The sequence below is a fragment of the Molothrus aeneus genome, chromosome 3 (genome assembly GCF_037042795.1).
Source record: "Molothrus aeneus isolate 106 chromosome 3, BPBGC_Maene_1.0, whole genome shotgun sequence".
NCBI classification, from domain to species: Eukaryota; Metazoa; Chordata; class Aves; order Passeriformes; family Icteridae; genus Molothrus; species Molothrus aeneus.
Window position 1 is genome coordinate 26044631 of NC_089648.1, and position 16985 is coordinate 26061615.

Genomic DNA, 16985 nt, shown 5'->3' on the forward strand with positions numbered 1-16985 from the left:
AGGAGGACTCCTCAAGAACGTGGGCTTTTTCTGTATGTCCCTTAATCACTTCATTTCTTCATAAGCCCTGCAGCCAGAAAGAGTCATTGCAGGTCATCTTGTCTTATTCTGGCATGGTAGGGGCAGCTGGATTTCACTAATCAAGCCCACCACTTCCAGTAGAAAGATACCCAGCCTGGCTTTTGAAATGGCAAATGCCAAGGGATCCACAGGCCAGCCTTCTCCAGTTTCCCTGAAACCCTCAAGGTAAACCCAAGGGCTCTGGCCCCAGAAGAGAAGGGAGTTTACCTGTGTGGAGTGGGAAGTACTCTCTCAGTGTCCCTCTTAGTGAAGAGAAGCTCCATTTATTGGGACAGGATTTTTTTAACTTACATGCAGAAGCCTAGAATGAAATCTACAGAGTTGGATAAGAGTAGACTATTAAAAATTCAAAAAGACTGAAAACTCTTTTTCAAACTGTTCAATTTTGACAATATTTACTTCAGATCATAGAAGTCACATCAGCAAACCAAGTATTTTTTTCTGTCAGAAAATCTCAAATCACACAGCAGTGCTAAATGAACAGAAAGTAAGAAGAATAATTTCTGTGCCCTTTTCTTGGCTCAGTTAATTGTAAAACACATTTCAGCCATGTTACAGAAAGGGCCTTGAACAGATTATGAATCTGCCAAATGTTAGGCCCAAGGAAGGGGAAAATGTTTAAGAGACATCTACAGCCAATCCCTCATATTTAGAGAGAGTTTGATTGCTGCACCAGTAGGTGTCAACTTGCTTCAATAGCACCCTAAACGTGTACTGTGGAAAAGGATGGCCAAGGCAGTCAAAGAGATTTCAAATTCATTCAAATTTGGAGGGAAAATTTAAAAAAATCAATTGTCTTTATTTTATGATGTAATGGATTTCTGCTGTAATTCTGTGAAAACACCTAAATTTATCAATGTAAATTCAGACCACACTTTAAAAAGATCTGATAATTTTGTAACCATTCTGAAAGCAAAGTTTAAACACTACTAGGAATTAACACCCTCCTGACAATATGAGAACTGTGCTGCTGGCTACACATTAAAGGAAAAATTTTGTTCTTATGTTAACTAAGGCATTACAACTCCAGACCAGTCAGCAGGGATTTCTGGATCTACTGTGAAAAAGAGGACAGAGCCTTGTCCTGAATTAGTTCATTACTTTCTGCTCTGCAAGTGCAGAAATCATAAAGAGGAACCTTTAGATGATTTTAATTGAACTCTTGGTAAAGAGGTAAGTCTGTTCTAAGATACTGCTTACATTTGTAAGGGAAAAGAATAATAGAAAGAAAATGATCTTATGGAAAGACAAGTGAAGTTATATAGAAATCCACATTATCACTATTAAAAAAAAATAAAATTTAAACTTATTGAGACATGAAGCTGTATAAATACTGGAGCAGGGTGAAAGGCATTCCAATATCATGAAGGAGTTACAGAGACTTCAGAAAACAAATGCACAGTTGTGAAAGTTCATATATAAACTTGCTATCTTGATACTGTCCATCACAAATATACAGCAAGTATTGGGAGGACAAAAAAGGAATCCATTACAAGCATTATTCCTGTTTTTTGAAAAAAAAATTATCTCTGCTGTGACATAATCTGTTAACTTTTAGCATTTGGTACCTTTAAATCAGAATGAGAAGCTAATGCAATCCACCAAGAAACTCATCTAATAGCCTTCCAGCAACTCACTACCAAAATTGGGGGAAAAAAAAAAGAAAAAAAAAGGCAGAGTTAAACTGAAACACTGACAAAACTGAGTTCCCAGTAATATGAAAAAAGAGAGCCAAAGTGATATTCCAGATGGAGATTATTTGGATTTACAGCAGTGAACTGTGTAAAACTAAAGAAATGGCAATAAAGAATGAAAATCAATCTGACTGTTAAACAGAAGGGATAAGAAACAGTGCCACTGAGAGACGGGTGTGTTAGTCAGCAATGTGAAATGGGATATCTTTGTGAGAGATTGGCTCCAGAGCTGACAATCCTGCAACATGTCAGTTCTTTTGAAAGCAAAACCAGCAACTCCTATTAAATACCAGCTAATCTGTAGTGATTTATGAAAACGACTTGCCCATGCACTGTTACTTTACAACAGGGAACAGAGAAGGGGTGAAATAACTCTCTCCATCCCTCCTTTGCTCCAGAGGCTGGCTTTGCAGTGCTGGCTCTGGAAGTCTCCTGCTCTAGCAGTGGAGGCTGATGGAGGACCCCAAGCCTTAGGGAGATGGATGCTGCAGCACCTTCACACCTGAGACCTGAAGCTCAGTGACAGGATCCAGTGTGCATTCACCAATTTCCTCTTCACTCTTAAAGGTGCTGAAATAAGGAATAAAGAAGATATCTGGGGTGAGACAGTTTGAAATGGACTCCCTGCTGCCTTCACAACTACAAGTCAGGGTCTCAGTGCCGTTCACACAGCCTCCCTCCCACTGGAAGATCAGCACAGCTGGGAAGAGGATCCCAGGAACTGACCTGCCATACTCAAGGGCATCAAGGTATCTGAATCTTTCTTAATGCTGGAAGAGTAAATTATAAATGTATTTTATTTCAGTGTGATGTTATGCTACAGATGACATTGACATTTACAGGCTTCTTCACAGCTCAGTTTCCAGTTTGCTCTCACGTTTATCTGGTATCTTTACCAGGGACCACCTCCAGCCCACACAGCTCCAGCTGAATTCTGCACAGCCCTTGGCCCTATGAAATGTTTAACCTGGGGTGTGGCAGAACCTTTTCCCTGCTAAGGACTGAAAGCCTTCTGATCACCTTTGACAGGGCATAACTTGACACACATTTTTATATTATCCAATAGTAACCAGAAAAATAAATAAAACGTGTTGGCAAGCAGCCTGAAATAAAATCACAAGTCACATTGATGCCTGACTCCTATCTCACCTTCCCTTGTTTCTTTCTGTCTCACTCAGCATTTTAAAACCTAGTTCTTCCTCAAAGCATCCATCTCAGGCTGAGATCAGGGAGTAAAAGCCATAGGGCTGAAATGCTTTCTTTTCTCCCATTGCCTAGAGATTCACAGCAACAGCTGGAAGGCATCTTGTTCTTCTGGACACAACCCACAATCCTGAACTCCAAAATTTGGCTTCTGCTATTTCTGCATCAGCCTCCATTTGCCAGCCCATTGCTGTTTGCTGCTTCTCTTTTAGTTCATTCACCCACTTTTCACTCTTCCTGTGCATCCTGGTTTTTACTCACACCCTCCCCTCCCCAGCTCTCTTCCTACACTGTTGCTCCTTCCTTTCTTCACCTTTGTAAACTCCAAGTCTTGCTGCATCAACTTCTAACACCCAACAACAATATCTTCTAGAACAGGGTTTTGACCTCTCTCTTCATGCTCATGTGCACACACCCTTTATGTGACTCTTGTTTATGAAATACATGCTTAATATAGCAGTAGATGGTTTGTTATCTTCCTGCATCAGGTTGAGTCGAGAGATCATTTATTCACACAGGACTCTGGAAAGGACTTGTATTGGAGCAGTGGTTGGTTCCCTACTCTGTTTTTGCTTGGTACCATGTTCAGGATCATCCATGAAAGAAAGGACAAATTAGACCAGTTCAGTCCCACAGGTAAAAGCAGCAAAGGGTAATAAAAAAAAAACAAACCCAAAAAACAAAATCAAAACCAAAGCCAAAACAAAACAAAAGAATCACCAACCAACCCACCAACAAAACAAACCATGCAAAAGAAAGCAGACAAGAAAAAGTCCTTCAGACAGAAATCAAGGTTAAAGGTTTAGCAGTCAGAACAGTATCAGAGAGGAGAACTTCATATGACAAACATCCCATGATATGCAGGAAAAAGGTGAAGCCAGATTTCACTGAATCTTCAGAAGTCACATGTGTTGGCTCCCCTGTACAACTCCTAGGGGAAGGAAGTACTTGTATTTAAAGCTTTCTGTTTCTATATTGTTTCCTAAGTTATACCTACTGCTTGTGGAGTAAGTGGAAAAGTGATCTACACCTGTTATATCTAAATCTCTTACCCTGTTTGAAGTATACCAGAGCAGAACATCTATCTGACATTTTAAATTAATGAGACACTTGTGTACTGTCTCAAGCTGTGCCACTGTCAATCAGCTCAATTTTGTTTAATACACTGTGCTCACAAAATGTGTGAAATGTTTTCTAGATAGAATGGGAGTGTAATCCTGACCTTTACAAAAGAGTAAAATTTAGATAGCTCATTCTCACTCTTGGCATATTTTACTGCTAAGACATATTTAGCACAGTCTTAAAATTGAAACTCTTATCAGAGCTAACATAGAATGGAAAGTAAAAGTCAGTAAGAATGTCCCTAAATTAAACTGTATCAGTCTTTCCCACAGTTCCTGTGATATGTTCCAAATGGATGGCAGTCAGATGGTAATTATAAATCACTGCTTTCAGTTTTCTAACTTAAGCATGGTCCAAGATAGACAGTGAACACCTCTGAAATAGCTTATACTGTCACCTCAAAGACTTCAGGAAGATGTTAGGTTTGCTGTCATTCTGTAGGACTTACAAGGCAAAATCTGAAAAGTGTCTTCTCACATAAGGTTTTTGTACCCCTTTGCAGTTCGAGAAGGTGTTGGGCAGCAGCAGAGACTCTGGAATAATCTTCTGTGAACTCAGGAAGATGGTACTATACCATGTCATTCTTAAGTCACATTTGAATTTTTTTTCAGGAACAGCACTAGAAACTTTTTTTTTAAATTAAAGTTATTGGCATTCATGGTGGGGAGCAGGGGGCATCCTGCTGAGTGGATTTAAAAAAATTCTTTGGATCAAATTCTATCTGTCACTAACTCACAAAAATATATTAATAGTGCTCAAAGGATCATGAATTGCACTCTTGATCTGTGAAAAATACAGACTAGATAAGTTTCCTACTTGCAGTTTCCTCTTCCACAGCTTGCAGGATCTTGTGAAATGTTCTAGCAAATTTGGGCTGGAGTAATACTAGAACAGCTATAGAAAGTGCTGGATACAGAAAAATGGAGCAATGGACAGTAGAGGCTCTTCCAAAAGGAAGCTTGAGAACACATAAAACAAAAGTTCTCAACTTGGTGAAATTTGTACAGAGGCTTAACATTTTACTTAGTGACTAACTCTTTTTAAATCAATGAGGCTCTTCACAGCATGTAAAACTTGACACATACACAAGGCTTTACAGGATGAGGGCCAAATATTTTTAAGAGTGTGACTTGCTTGGAGACATTCCAGAGGAAAAAGAACCATGTGGAGCTCTCTATAAAATTGTTGGCACCATTCTGCTTATTAAATAGACATGAATTCAGTCAAACAAAATAAGGTCTAGACATTTATATCAAGTATGTGGAAGTTTGTGCCTATTCCTAAGTTTAAAAAAAAGTGATAATGCTTCTAGATTTGTAGGTTGGGTTAAATTCTTGTAAATATTCATTTAAAGTTTTATAAGCTTCCCTCTCTTGCCTATTTTAGTATCTTACCTGTGGTTCCTCTCTCAGGCTAAGTTTGCTCTGTGAGCCAGTAAACTGCTGTAAGTTTCAAGCTGACATGGAAAATAATTTCTGTCATTTACTTTATTATCTTAGATGTGGCAAAACATAAAACTTTGTATCTTACCTCAAGTTAATTCCATGCTGAGACAAGAATTTGTTGTTCAATTTGCAGCTTGTATATTGAAGAGCAATATATTCATTTCAGGAACAGAGTCTAATTTTAGATCCATATTGAAGGTGTGATGAAAAGGCAAATGCTGGGAGTGTCGGTAGGACTTTTCAAGAGCAAGCCCAATATAGTTCTTGAACTTTATAATGATTGTGAGATGAAAGAAATCATAGAATAGAGTTTACTGATCTAAGTGGAACCTGTTACATACCTGAAATTATTTACCCCCCAGCTGTTATCATGGGCATGGCCTCAAACTACTTCAGATAAATGTGTCAAGATTAGAGCTCTTCAAGAAAACAGAAATAGTCATTTGGCCCCCTGGGAGCTGGACTGCTGGTGGGTAGCTGCTGCCAGCACTTTAAATAAGAGGTCAGGGGAGACATGTGGAACATCTGGCAACAGCAGCTACTTTTTTTAATCACACAGGCCACAGGTCACACTGTACCACAGCTCATAAAATCAGTCACTTTTAGCAAAGCAGGTTTACTTGACCTCAAGGTGTCTTGAGGTCAGATTCAAAAACTTCTGCAGATGTCGACAGGAACCCAGCAGGATCTTCACAAGCCCCCAGGTGCTTGCTTCCAATTGGTTTCTCACTGGGGCTGTCTTTGTAGGAATACTTTAAAAACAGTTCAAAAATAGGGCACTAGGTGTCTTAAGGCACACTGCTTCAGGCTGTGGACAGCCAGATGCTGCCTTTTGGGTAATTGGTTTTCAACTACAGTTAGGGCAACTGTCCCATATCCATACCAAAATCCTCTAGTCCTCCTAGTCTTGGAATGTAGGAGACCTGGATGGGTTAATAGGGAGAATTGCTTCATGAACCAAGTACATTTTAGTGAACAGAATTGCACAGAATGTCTTGGAAGTCTTCTTCTTCTGTGACAATCCCTGTGAGTTTTTCAACAGATATAGCACCCCACATATACAGGGAAAAGAATAGTTTCTTCACCAGCTGGGCTGGGCTTGATGCTTCAAATCGTCCCTGAAACAAGGATTCCTTCCCTTCTATAGGCATACTTTCCAGAGCAATTTCTGCATTCCTATTTTTAAAAGTTGCACATTTTGAAGATATGGGAACACATGCTCTTTGCAAGATAATCTCCAGCTCCATACTGTCACACTGTTCAAAACCAATTTTAATGCATTGCTGCAAAGTCTGTTATAGAAATGTATATAATCTGTATGATGACTTGCCTGAGAAAAAATGGCTAATATTGCCAAGAAAGGTAACTGCATTTTCAAGGTTTCAGAGTGTTTAGAGATAGAAGCATTGAATCCAGAGCAATGTCCTTGGAAACTATACAGCGAACACAAGGATCAGCAGAGTAGCACTAGATGGCACTACAGTAATTTTCTCTCAAAAAGCAGAGGCCAAGCCCAGGGAATGATGGACTCAGGTCCAGTTCTGAATGAGAAGCTCAGATGTACTGTCCAAATTTTACTTGAGTGGCCTAGGGAGATTCTAAGGAATATGAGGTGTAGCAGTCTTTCCAAGGATTAAAATATAGAGCCTTCAGTTGGTTGATAAGTGATATAATACAGATGATGAAGAGTGGAAAGCTACCTGAATGTTTTAATTTCACAAAGTGAGACCACAAGGTATCTGAAAATCTGTTATGTTCTACTGAGTCCAAGGTAAGCGTATCTAGATTCAGAACACCGAAAAGCATCTCACTCGAAAGCACACCAGAAGTGTTAAGTGTTGTTTGGGCAATCAGACAGTTCATTGTCTGTCTGCAGGTACAAACTGACTGTTTGTAATTACAGTGGTTTGTGCTTAAATTGAAAACTTGACTTCCTTGACCAAAATCACTTGGATTTTAGGACTAACCTCATAGCTTACATTTTCTGTCACACAAAGTTAAATGCTGACTGTTGCCAATTTCTAGTAATGTTTCCCACGGGTGATAGCTAACATCAAAGCTCAATACATATCTTGTTCTTATAACAGTCAATATAGCTTGTTATCTCTAGCACACTGGTTTGAGAGCTTTTGGAATTTTGCAGAGGTACAGTCTTTACACAGGCAGAACAGAGTGACTGTAGCTTACATTATCAAATACATATACGAGAAAATAGAGCCTGTCAAGAAAGTCATACTCATTCTTGTAGGCTGAACCACTTTAAATTAAATTCATACATTTGTGACATTGAAAATAAACATGGTCTATCTCAGATTTGAATTCTAAAACACTGTAGAACCAGATTTATAAATCTTGAAATTCCTTTAAAATAAATATCCAAGTGCAGATTATTCACTGCAACTGCACTACAAGTTATTTTTACAATATAATTATTTTTCTATTATTTCTGTGAGTTATATTTTGCCTTCTGTTATGCTCCAGGTTCAAATCCTCAAGGGTAATTATTATCTATTTCACTGGAATCAGTGGGAGTTAGATATTTCAAAGATAGGAAACTCTGACATTTAAATTTTAAGGCAAGTTCAATATGAATGTTTGAGTTTCTTCAAGTAAATCTTGTTCTAGTCATACAGCTACCTGTACTTTAGGGATAGGGAAATGTACTTTAGGGAAAGTCCATTTACTTGTCAGTCAAAAACAACCAAAAAAACCCTACTAGTACATTCCTTTACCACAAGAATGGTCTTTATCAATGGAAATAGCCTGACTGGAGACACTACAATCACTTAGGTAAATAAGCACTGGAACCAGTAGTATTTGACCATAAGCTCTGCTCTCACCCAGCCACTGTGTGGAGGTTAACTCAATGGGCTTTCATCCCAAAAATGCTGAAGAGGGTTAACAGCATAAAAATCTAGCATTGCACCCTTGCTTCAAACTGCCAACACTTAAATAGCATCATTTAGTAATAAATGAGACGCCCCTTGTGCTGGAATTGGACTGTTTGCCCATGCAAGGCTAAACCTGTGGTAAAGATGAGAGACATATGATCTCCAAAAACACTTTAAACTGTCTCTTTCAGTCATGAGCCACTGCTCTTTGAAACGATTCCTGTGTGGTTCTGAGCACATCCTGAGAAAATGTTCTGGTTGTCCTACTAGTTCTAATGTGTTCTCTAATAAGGGCTCCTTTTAATCTGTGCTTTAAATCTCCTTTAATCTGGTCATGGTTTCACACTTTGAGATGTTTCCCTGAGGCCTCCTCTCACCTCAGAAGAGGCTTGAAAACAACCATAACTTGCTGCTGGCTTTCTCAGACATGTCTGTGACTCTGTTTCTGGAGTCCATGTTGGTTCTGATAGACACTGCAGGCTCCATCCTAGATGCAGGAATGGTCTGTGTAGCTGGCAATGAACTGTGGCACTCTCAGAATTACTTGGTGAAAGTCTGATGAGAAATGCAGTTTATTGTTCCCATCTTGCAACCTGGGTGACTTAACAAAAGTCAATCCCAAGAACCCATTTGAAGTCCAAAATGGCATCTGGAAAAGATCCCCAACAATGTAGTATGCCTGTGGGAAACAACAACAGTGCCCCAAAGCTCACTGTTTTCTTTGTCACTGCACCAGAACAGGGTGACACGGAGGTGGAAGAGCAAGGCCAGCTCCAGTGGAGGTGTATCAGTGCCCAGCTGTGCAGGCTTGGGAAGAGCACTGTGCTTGACAGATGTGCTCAGTGCATTGCTAGTGACATTGGCAAAGCGCTCTGGGTCTGTGTGTGTGGGGGTGTGTGAGGCAGGAGAGCCAGGAGTTGTCTTACCTGGCTCTATCACCAGGTAACTCGCCTAAACTAAACCTGTGCTCTCTTAGTGCCAATGGCGAGGTAGGTAGGCTAATAAATATATTCTGTTCTAACCTAGGAGACAAAGATTCAAAAACTACTTTAGAAGGTTATTAGCTACTATTTAGTTAGCTGAACATGTAATAAAAGTTTTCCCTCATTTAAAAAATAAGGCAAACAATCATGAAATATTTTCAAACTATAGCACATTTATGACAATCTAATTCCCTTCTAGGTTTAATATTCACATTTGAAACTTTCCCAATTTCTTCAATTTATCTATTGTCTTGAATTTTGTCCCTCTTCATTTCCAACCTAGCCCGTTTCACTCCTCCTCAGACAGCCTGGGCTACCTGGGGATCACCATAGTGCTGCTGGCCTTATTGAGGTGCTTGGGAGTGTTTAGCTGCCTTCAGAAATCACATTAGTAGCTGCTAACACCAACCATTACTGATTATCATCAGATTTTTATGAAAGTAAAATAGCTAAATCCTAAATCCTATATTGCTGATGTTCAGTGCTTTGAAAACACAGAAGTTGTTCAAAACTTCTTTGCTGAAAGTGCGGAAATCTCCAAGTGGAATGAAGCCACCAACCAGAATGTCTCCCAAACTACCCTGTGGTAGACACTGCCTCAGAAGAATACAGCCTGCACAGATATTCTTGGGGACTGTGCAGCTGCTTTGATTTATACTCAAATTATGCTGACAATCAAGTGACCTGGAGAACAAAGAGATTTTTTAGAGCTATTTTGTAGGTTGTTCGGTAAAAAACCTTGGTTGGTGTAACGCAGCCCTGTTGATGCTGGTGTCAGGTGTCGCACACAATTTTGCTTCACCTCTCTCCAACTAATGGCGATTTCTGCAGATTAAAATTGCTCTTACAAGTGCTGAAAACCAGTCTTCCATGTTGAATCATGGAAGGCATGGCCTGCCAATCCTGCAGTACAGTGGACAGTCAGAGGGACAAAGCACCGAAAATACAAGCCTGGCATGCATCTGGGTAGTGTTAATTAGGCTTCAACCCAACCTCCTCCTACTGTTGCTGTAGCCTGAAAAATTGTGCAAATGGATTGTTGCTGAAGAAAGGAAGGAAAATGAAACAAGTGCAGAGAACAGAACCACCAGCTCACATTAGTATTCTGCCCCGGTGAAATAAACCAGATCCTTCAGACTAAACAGGCACAAACCAAGGTCTCCTCGGGAATGCAGCTGCTTGAATAGGAATGGCTGTAATCTCAGCAGTACCACAAATCCCCTTTGAGAAAAGGAACTTTGGGACTCTCTAAATTTTTAATTGTTCCTCATTTTCTGTGAAATAGCACTGTGCCTCAAGCACTCTAATAACATTCCTGGCTTGCTCTGCTGTAACAATCTGTAAAAACTCATCCAGTCAGATGATTTGGAGTTTAATATCAAATTGCTTTGGAGAACATTCATGGTTGGAAGTGCATAATAATGTGTTTTATTATTGCTGTAAAAAAAAAAAAAAAAAAAAGAAAAGCTAGAAGAGAAGTGGTTTGCTTTCATCCACTGGGGAGCTCTGCTTTGTTATTACATTCTGTGCAATGATAATTAATGATTCCACAACCAGCACTAAAAAAAAAAATGTTCCCTGGCTAAAATTTTCAAAAGTAACTAATGGTTTGAGGTTTCTTTGCTTTTATGTATTCGGTTTGAAATACCTTGAAGATGGACCTGGTTTTCAGAAAATGCTAAGCACTGATTTTCTGCAAATGGTCGAGCTCCCTCTCAAAACCTTCAGACCCTGTCATTTTAAGACCATGGTAGATACTCTTTACTGGTGACAAAAGTATGCCAATTCATGAAGTAGTAACAAAGCACCAGATTAGATCACAAATAAATCCATTTCAAAGGAAAATATTTTAAAATTATACCTTTCTTGCACCTGCAAGAACAGACTTCTAAACTCTTGGGATGATTGGAAGTTACTTAATGAACAAACAAACAAGCAAAAGAGGGTAGGCTAGGGACTGGTTCTAGCAGTTGCTTTGTATTACTCAGTAAAAGAAAGATGAAGAATGCATACTACAGTCTTGGGTGGTGCTTGGACATGTCAGAGAACTTTTGAGTGTCACTGCATGTGTTGTGCCTGCCTGAAGCTGTCCTGGAGCCTGGCTGTCCTTTTTCTGGCAGGAGGAGTCACTATTAACGCCCATGCAAAGTGGGGAACCTGCAACCAAATCAGAAAGTTGATGTTTCAGCTTTGATGTCGATGCTTATTCAAAGTACAGAACAATGGAGAAAGGAGCATCATAGATGTTCTTATTTCATCCACCCAAATGACTCAGCTTCCAAAAACATCAGAAAGACTTCTAGGTCTTTTCCCCAGCTCAGCTGCAGTGGAGGAGGCAGAGGAGAGCAAAGGACTGGAAAGCAAGTAACCAGCCCCTTCTGAGCTCTTCCTCCACCACAGTGATTATACTGGGGTATCCATATTTCATGCCCCTCTATTTCTAGTCATGTTCAGTTAGCCCAGATTAAAAAACTTGGATTTATATTGTCCAGCTTAGTCCAGTCACTTTACTGGCCTTGCCTTTTCTTTGAAGGGCAGTCCCGGGCAAGGGCAGGTGTGCTGGATGTTCAAAACAACATTTCAAAAATCTGTTTTTCTTCTGATACCTGAGGTTCTTGCATTCTTAAGTGCAACCTTGCCTTCTATTTATTTAGGCAAGATAGAACTTCTGGTCCTGTAAAATTAACATGAGTCTGCTTGTGAACAAACAGATCACCAAGCTGTGACTGATTTTACATGTAAGCAAAGCTGCCAGAGGTCAGTGAGGGCAAAGCAGGGCAGCACTTGGTAGGTGAAGGTGCCCAGCAGGCTGGCCTGCTGATGAGGGTTCCTCCATTCTTAATCCTGAAGCTGTGCCATGTTGGGATTATTTTAGATTAGACACCAGACAAGACCCTGCATTTGCTCTACCTTTCCCAGGATTGTCCACTTTTGCTTTGCAGAAATCTCTGTCTCTATTGCAAGTCCCTCTTGCCAAATCTTGTGGTTTATCTAGTACATGCTCATCAGCCTTTTGCTTCAAGGTATCCTTTGCTGACAGGATTTATCCACAGACACCAAGATTTCCTCAGCAGGATAATGAAAGTGCTTATTGTTTTACTCCTCCTCTCTTTCCTTGCTGTTATATTAGGTTTTCCATCACTAATTAGTCTTCTCTGCCTGGCTGAAGGAGAGAATAATATTCATCTCACTTTGAATGGAAAAAGACTGGAAGTAAGGAGGCAGCATCAAGTACTCACACTGATGATGACTGCCCTGATTCCCATGGGCAATCCTCTGGCTTGGTGTGTCACCATGGCCTAGAAAAAGTACACTAGCACAGGAAATTCCTACCACTGTAGCTGCACCTCAGTTCCACAGACACACACAGATTTCTGGGCACAGATGGTGGGTCTGCAGAGAAGGCTGCTTGCCACATCAGCCAGAATTGAAAAGTGCTCTTTTGCCTTGCTGATCTCCAATTCAGTTTTACAACCCCTGACACTGAGGTTTGGTATGTGGCTGTTAGGAGTGAGGGGAGAACATGTACGTTGACTACTTCATCAAATTTAATATGTTCCATCTGGAATGAAAAAGTTTTATTTAAGATCATCATAAGATCTATGCCTGCATTTGCTTTCTCAGAATTGCTCTAGGCTGAAGAGAGGATAAACTCTGGACAAGAAAGTGGGAGAGAGTGCTTGGGGCCAGAGCTGCAGAGGTTGCCAGGGTCAGACAATTTGCAACACAGAAGCCAGAATCAGCCAGGGACACACGGAGCAGCAACAATCCAGCAGATTTGGGCTAAGGAAACATGGTTAATGTGGCAGCTCGGGGCTGGTGAAGCAAGCACGGTGGCCCATAGCACAGCAAGTGGGCAGTGTCACCCAGGAGTGGCAGACTGAGGGCACTGTGCACAGCATGCCCCGCAGCGCTGCATTGTTGGCAGCGCACACCCCGGGCTGGCGGCATGCCTGGGAAATAAACACTGAAAGATGAAAGCAAGCCAATGTGGGAGGTAGCAGCCAGCTCAGTTTCCAGCCTCTGATCACCTTCTTCCAAGTGGTGTTTCCTCACAGCATCCCCTTGTCCTCCTACAATGCACAGATCATTGCCCTCCATCAGGAAAATTAATTGCCTCATCAAAGAGGGGGTTGCCCAGAAATTTCCCCAGGGAATTGCTTTTCATTCAAGCGTGTGTGCACACCCTGAGAAAGGAGGTGATCTGATTTCTTCCAATAGGCTCATTGCAGCCTCATAGTTTGGAGAGCAGAGTCCATGGCTTTCTCATATCCTTCCTAGTCTTACTGACAGATCTCTTCAGATGCCCTACACAGTAGTACAGAACAGCCACAGCAAGTTCCATCATGTTTTGAGGGCTCAGAGCTGGTGCCTTGCATCAATGCTCCCTCACAAAATCAAAGTATGTCCTACAGCTGTGTGGGTCAGGGCATGATAACCACCAGCTGCACAGTCTCCATCCTGCTGAGCTCTGCCCACAGCCTAGCTCTGCTAGGCTGTATTAGGAATGGTATTAGGAATTTTTCTTCTTGTTTATAGCATGTAGTAGCCTATTTCCTTTCTTTTCCTCCATCCTATCATCAGATCTTTAAAATGAAACAAAGCAGTTGATTATTTCTCTCCAGCCAGTTGTAAGTTCTTTGCCCTAGTAGCAGGCCAGAATGGCAGGTGTTTTCATTAGATGAAAACTGTTGGCTGACCCTTAATCCTGACAAAAATGGTAACATCAAGAGGACACGCTCTAGAAATATAAAGAGATATAGCAAATCTGAGGGTTTATGTTACTAAAACTTTATACTTCTGATAAATTTTAAGTATCTACCATAAAAATTTTTACTGCATACTGGTAATGAAAATGTTACCATTTGCTACAGAATTAATTAAAAAGTGAAACAGCCTATAAGTAGAGGTTAAAACTGACTTATAGAACTTTTACACAAGTGGAGTCAGTGTTGGATAACTGCAGAAAAGACTGTTGTGGTTTAACCCTTGGCTTCATCCTCTTTATCCTCTTCCTCCCTTCAGGTATTTATACACCTGAGTAAGATCCTCTTCTAAGCCTTCTCTTCTCCAGCCGGAATAGCCCCATCTCCTCCAGCCCCTGTTCACAGGAGAGATGCTCCAATCCCCTAATACCTTAGCAACCCTCTGTTGAACTCTCTCCAGTAGCTTTGTATCTCCCTTGTACTGGGGAGCTTTGCAGGTTCAGCCTCACCAGTGCTGAGGGGAGGAGCAGAATCAACTCCCTCAACCTCCTGGCAACATGCAGCCCTGGATACTGTTATCCTTCCCTGCATCAAGGGCATGTTGCTGGCTCGTGTTCAACTTGGTGCCCACCAGGACCTTCCCACAAAGCTGCTGGGACAGCCCCCTGCATGTACAGGCACCTGGGGCTGCTGCTCCCCAGGGGCAGGACTTGCACATTTCCCCATGTTGAACTGTTAACCAGATCCTGCCTATGCTGGCTCTATATTTATTTTGCCTGTAATTGCTACGTGTTAGCACATTCTTTCTTGCACTGTTTATGTAGGGCTGCCAAGTGGCAATTTAGCTGCATTTGTGCAGGGTGCACATGAATCCTTCATGACTGCTACCCTGCTCTAGAAATGTAAATTCACACACTGGCCTCATCAGTATCATTTTGAATGCAACTAGCATCAATTATATATGTTTCATTATATTTTTCATTATCTTCCAAGGTGCAGAATTGCTTATACAGTGTATTATTTCATCTTTGGGGGCTTTTGCTGGTAATGTATATGCTAGGCTGTGTTCTGTATGCTGAAGTATTTTAAGTTGTCTCTTCTTCAAGCCAGTCCAGGCTGGTTACCTCAGATTCTGCTCACAGGGCAAGTGCTGCACCTTCCCCTGGAGCACTTGGTGGCTTCCACTGAACTTGTTTAAGTTTGTTGAGATTTTCCTTGCATTTTGCGACCTCAAACTGGACGCACTATTCCACAAGTAGCTGAGCAGAAATAAATAATCACTTTCTGAGGCGTACGGGCTATGCGTCCAGTGGTATGACCTGGGATGCTCTTGGCCTGACACTGCTGGCTCATGGCCAACGTGTTGTCCAACAAGACCCCACATCCTTTCCTGCAAAGCTGCCCCACAGCCCACCCTGTCCTGTTGCAGAGGCCTGTTCATTCCCAAGTGCAGGACCTGTCAAATTTCCTTGTGTTCATCCTTGCTGAGTCTCACAGGCTTCCTGTCAGGTCATTCCCCAGCCAGACTAGATCCATTTAAATGGCAGCTCTGTCCTTCAGCACTCACTGTTCCTGCTTTAGCACCACCTGCAAGCTTGTTTAGCACACAGGCTGTGTCCTCCCCAAAAGCCTCTGAGAAAGATGCCGAGAGAACCAGCTCCTGCCATTCTCTGCTTGCTGCTGCCTCCCAGTAGAGTAAACCCTGGACCCTTCCCTCCGAGCCTGACATCCCTGCATCCTTCCTCATATGAATGCCCACCTTCTGCACTGTAGTGTCCCAGTGTGTCTGCCAGACACAGGAAAATATGATATGTTCTGTTACTTGGAATAGCAGCCGTCTTTTTGCACTGGTGCAGCAGAGAGCGATTCCTTTGCTGACATGATCGGATGTTCCTTCACCTGCACTTAGGCCAAGCCATGGATTTGCTCTCCATTACACGAAGAAAGGGAGATGAAACTGCTTTGAATGGGGTATTACTCCCAACAATACTGTAAAAACGCCAATCACTTGGTTTTTTAAAATTTTAAAAGTTTAATAGTAATAAAATGGTATAAAAATAGTAATACAATTAGAGTAATAATAATTTGGACAATTTGAGTTAGGACAATATCAGACAATAGAAACAAAGAGTTACAGATGTCCGGGTACCTTTTTCTGGGCAGCGCAAGCCCGAAAAAGGACCCTCGTTAACAAAGGATTAACCCTTAAAAGCAATAGCCTTCTGCATAATCATACATCTCATACATGATGCATAAATTCCATTCAAATACAGGATTCTGTCTGGTCATCGTCAACTTCTTCCTTTGAATCCTAACAGCGCCTTCGAGGCGGGAAAAAGTTCGTTTCTTCTGATAAGAGGGCATTAAATTCTATTTAGGCGTCCTGCGGCTGCTATCTCGCTGCAAGTCCTTTCTTTAAAAAAAGTATCCTACACAGCATAGTTTCTATCTTAACATTTTGTTATAACCTAAAACTATATTTAACACTCTACTTATGAGAATTAATACAGCATTACTTTCTAACACAACACATATAATATTCATTTTAATATTTGCGAAAAGCCAATCCTAAAATACGCATTTTTCACAATACCGACGCGTCTCCAAGGGCCTCTACGCGTAAGCTTTTGCTGCTTCCTGCAGCATGCAAGGAGCCGCCTGCCGCCTGCTGCCTGCAGGCGCAGTACCGGGGCGGTCCCTGCCTGCGCAGCATCCGGCGCCTCAGGAGCCGTGCTGTGAGAAGCCAGGTTCCCCCCGCCGTTCCCGTTCCGCCCCTGACGCCGGCTGTCGCGGGGAATTCCGGCTCCCGGCGGGGCGGGGGCTCCGCTTGGCCGCCCCTTCCCCGCTGCCCGCCCCCGCA

The 16985-nt window shown here is 41.6% G+C and overlaps 1 protein-coding gene across 1 annotated transcript in view; it reads left to right on the forward strand.

Moving 5' to 3' along the window:
* Positions 1-2429: 2429 nt before the first annotated feature.
* SOCS5 (suppressor of cytokine signaling 5) overlaps positions 2430-16985 on the forward strand; it is a 48556-nt gene continuing 34000 nt past the window's right edge. Inside the window, exon 1 of the mRNA XM_066546523.1 lies at positions 2430-2524. The gene's annotated coding sequence lies outside the window, so the exon portion shown is untranslated. The remainder of the gene's footprint in view (positions 2525-16985) is intronic.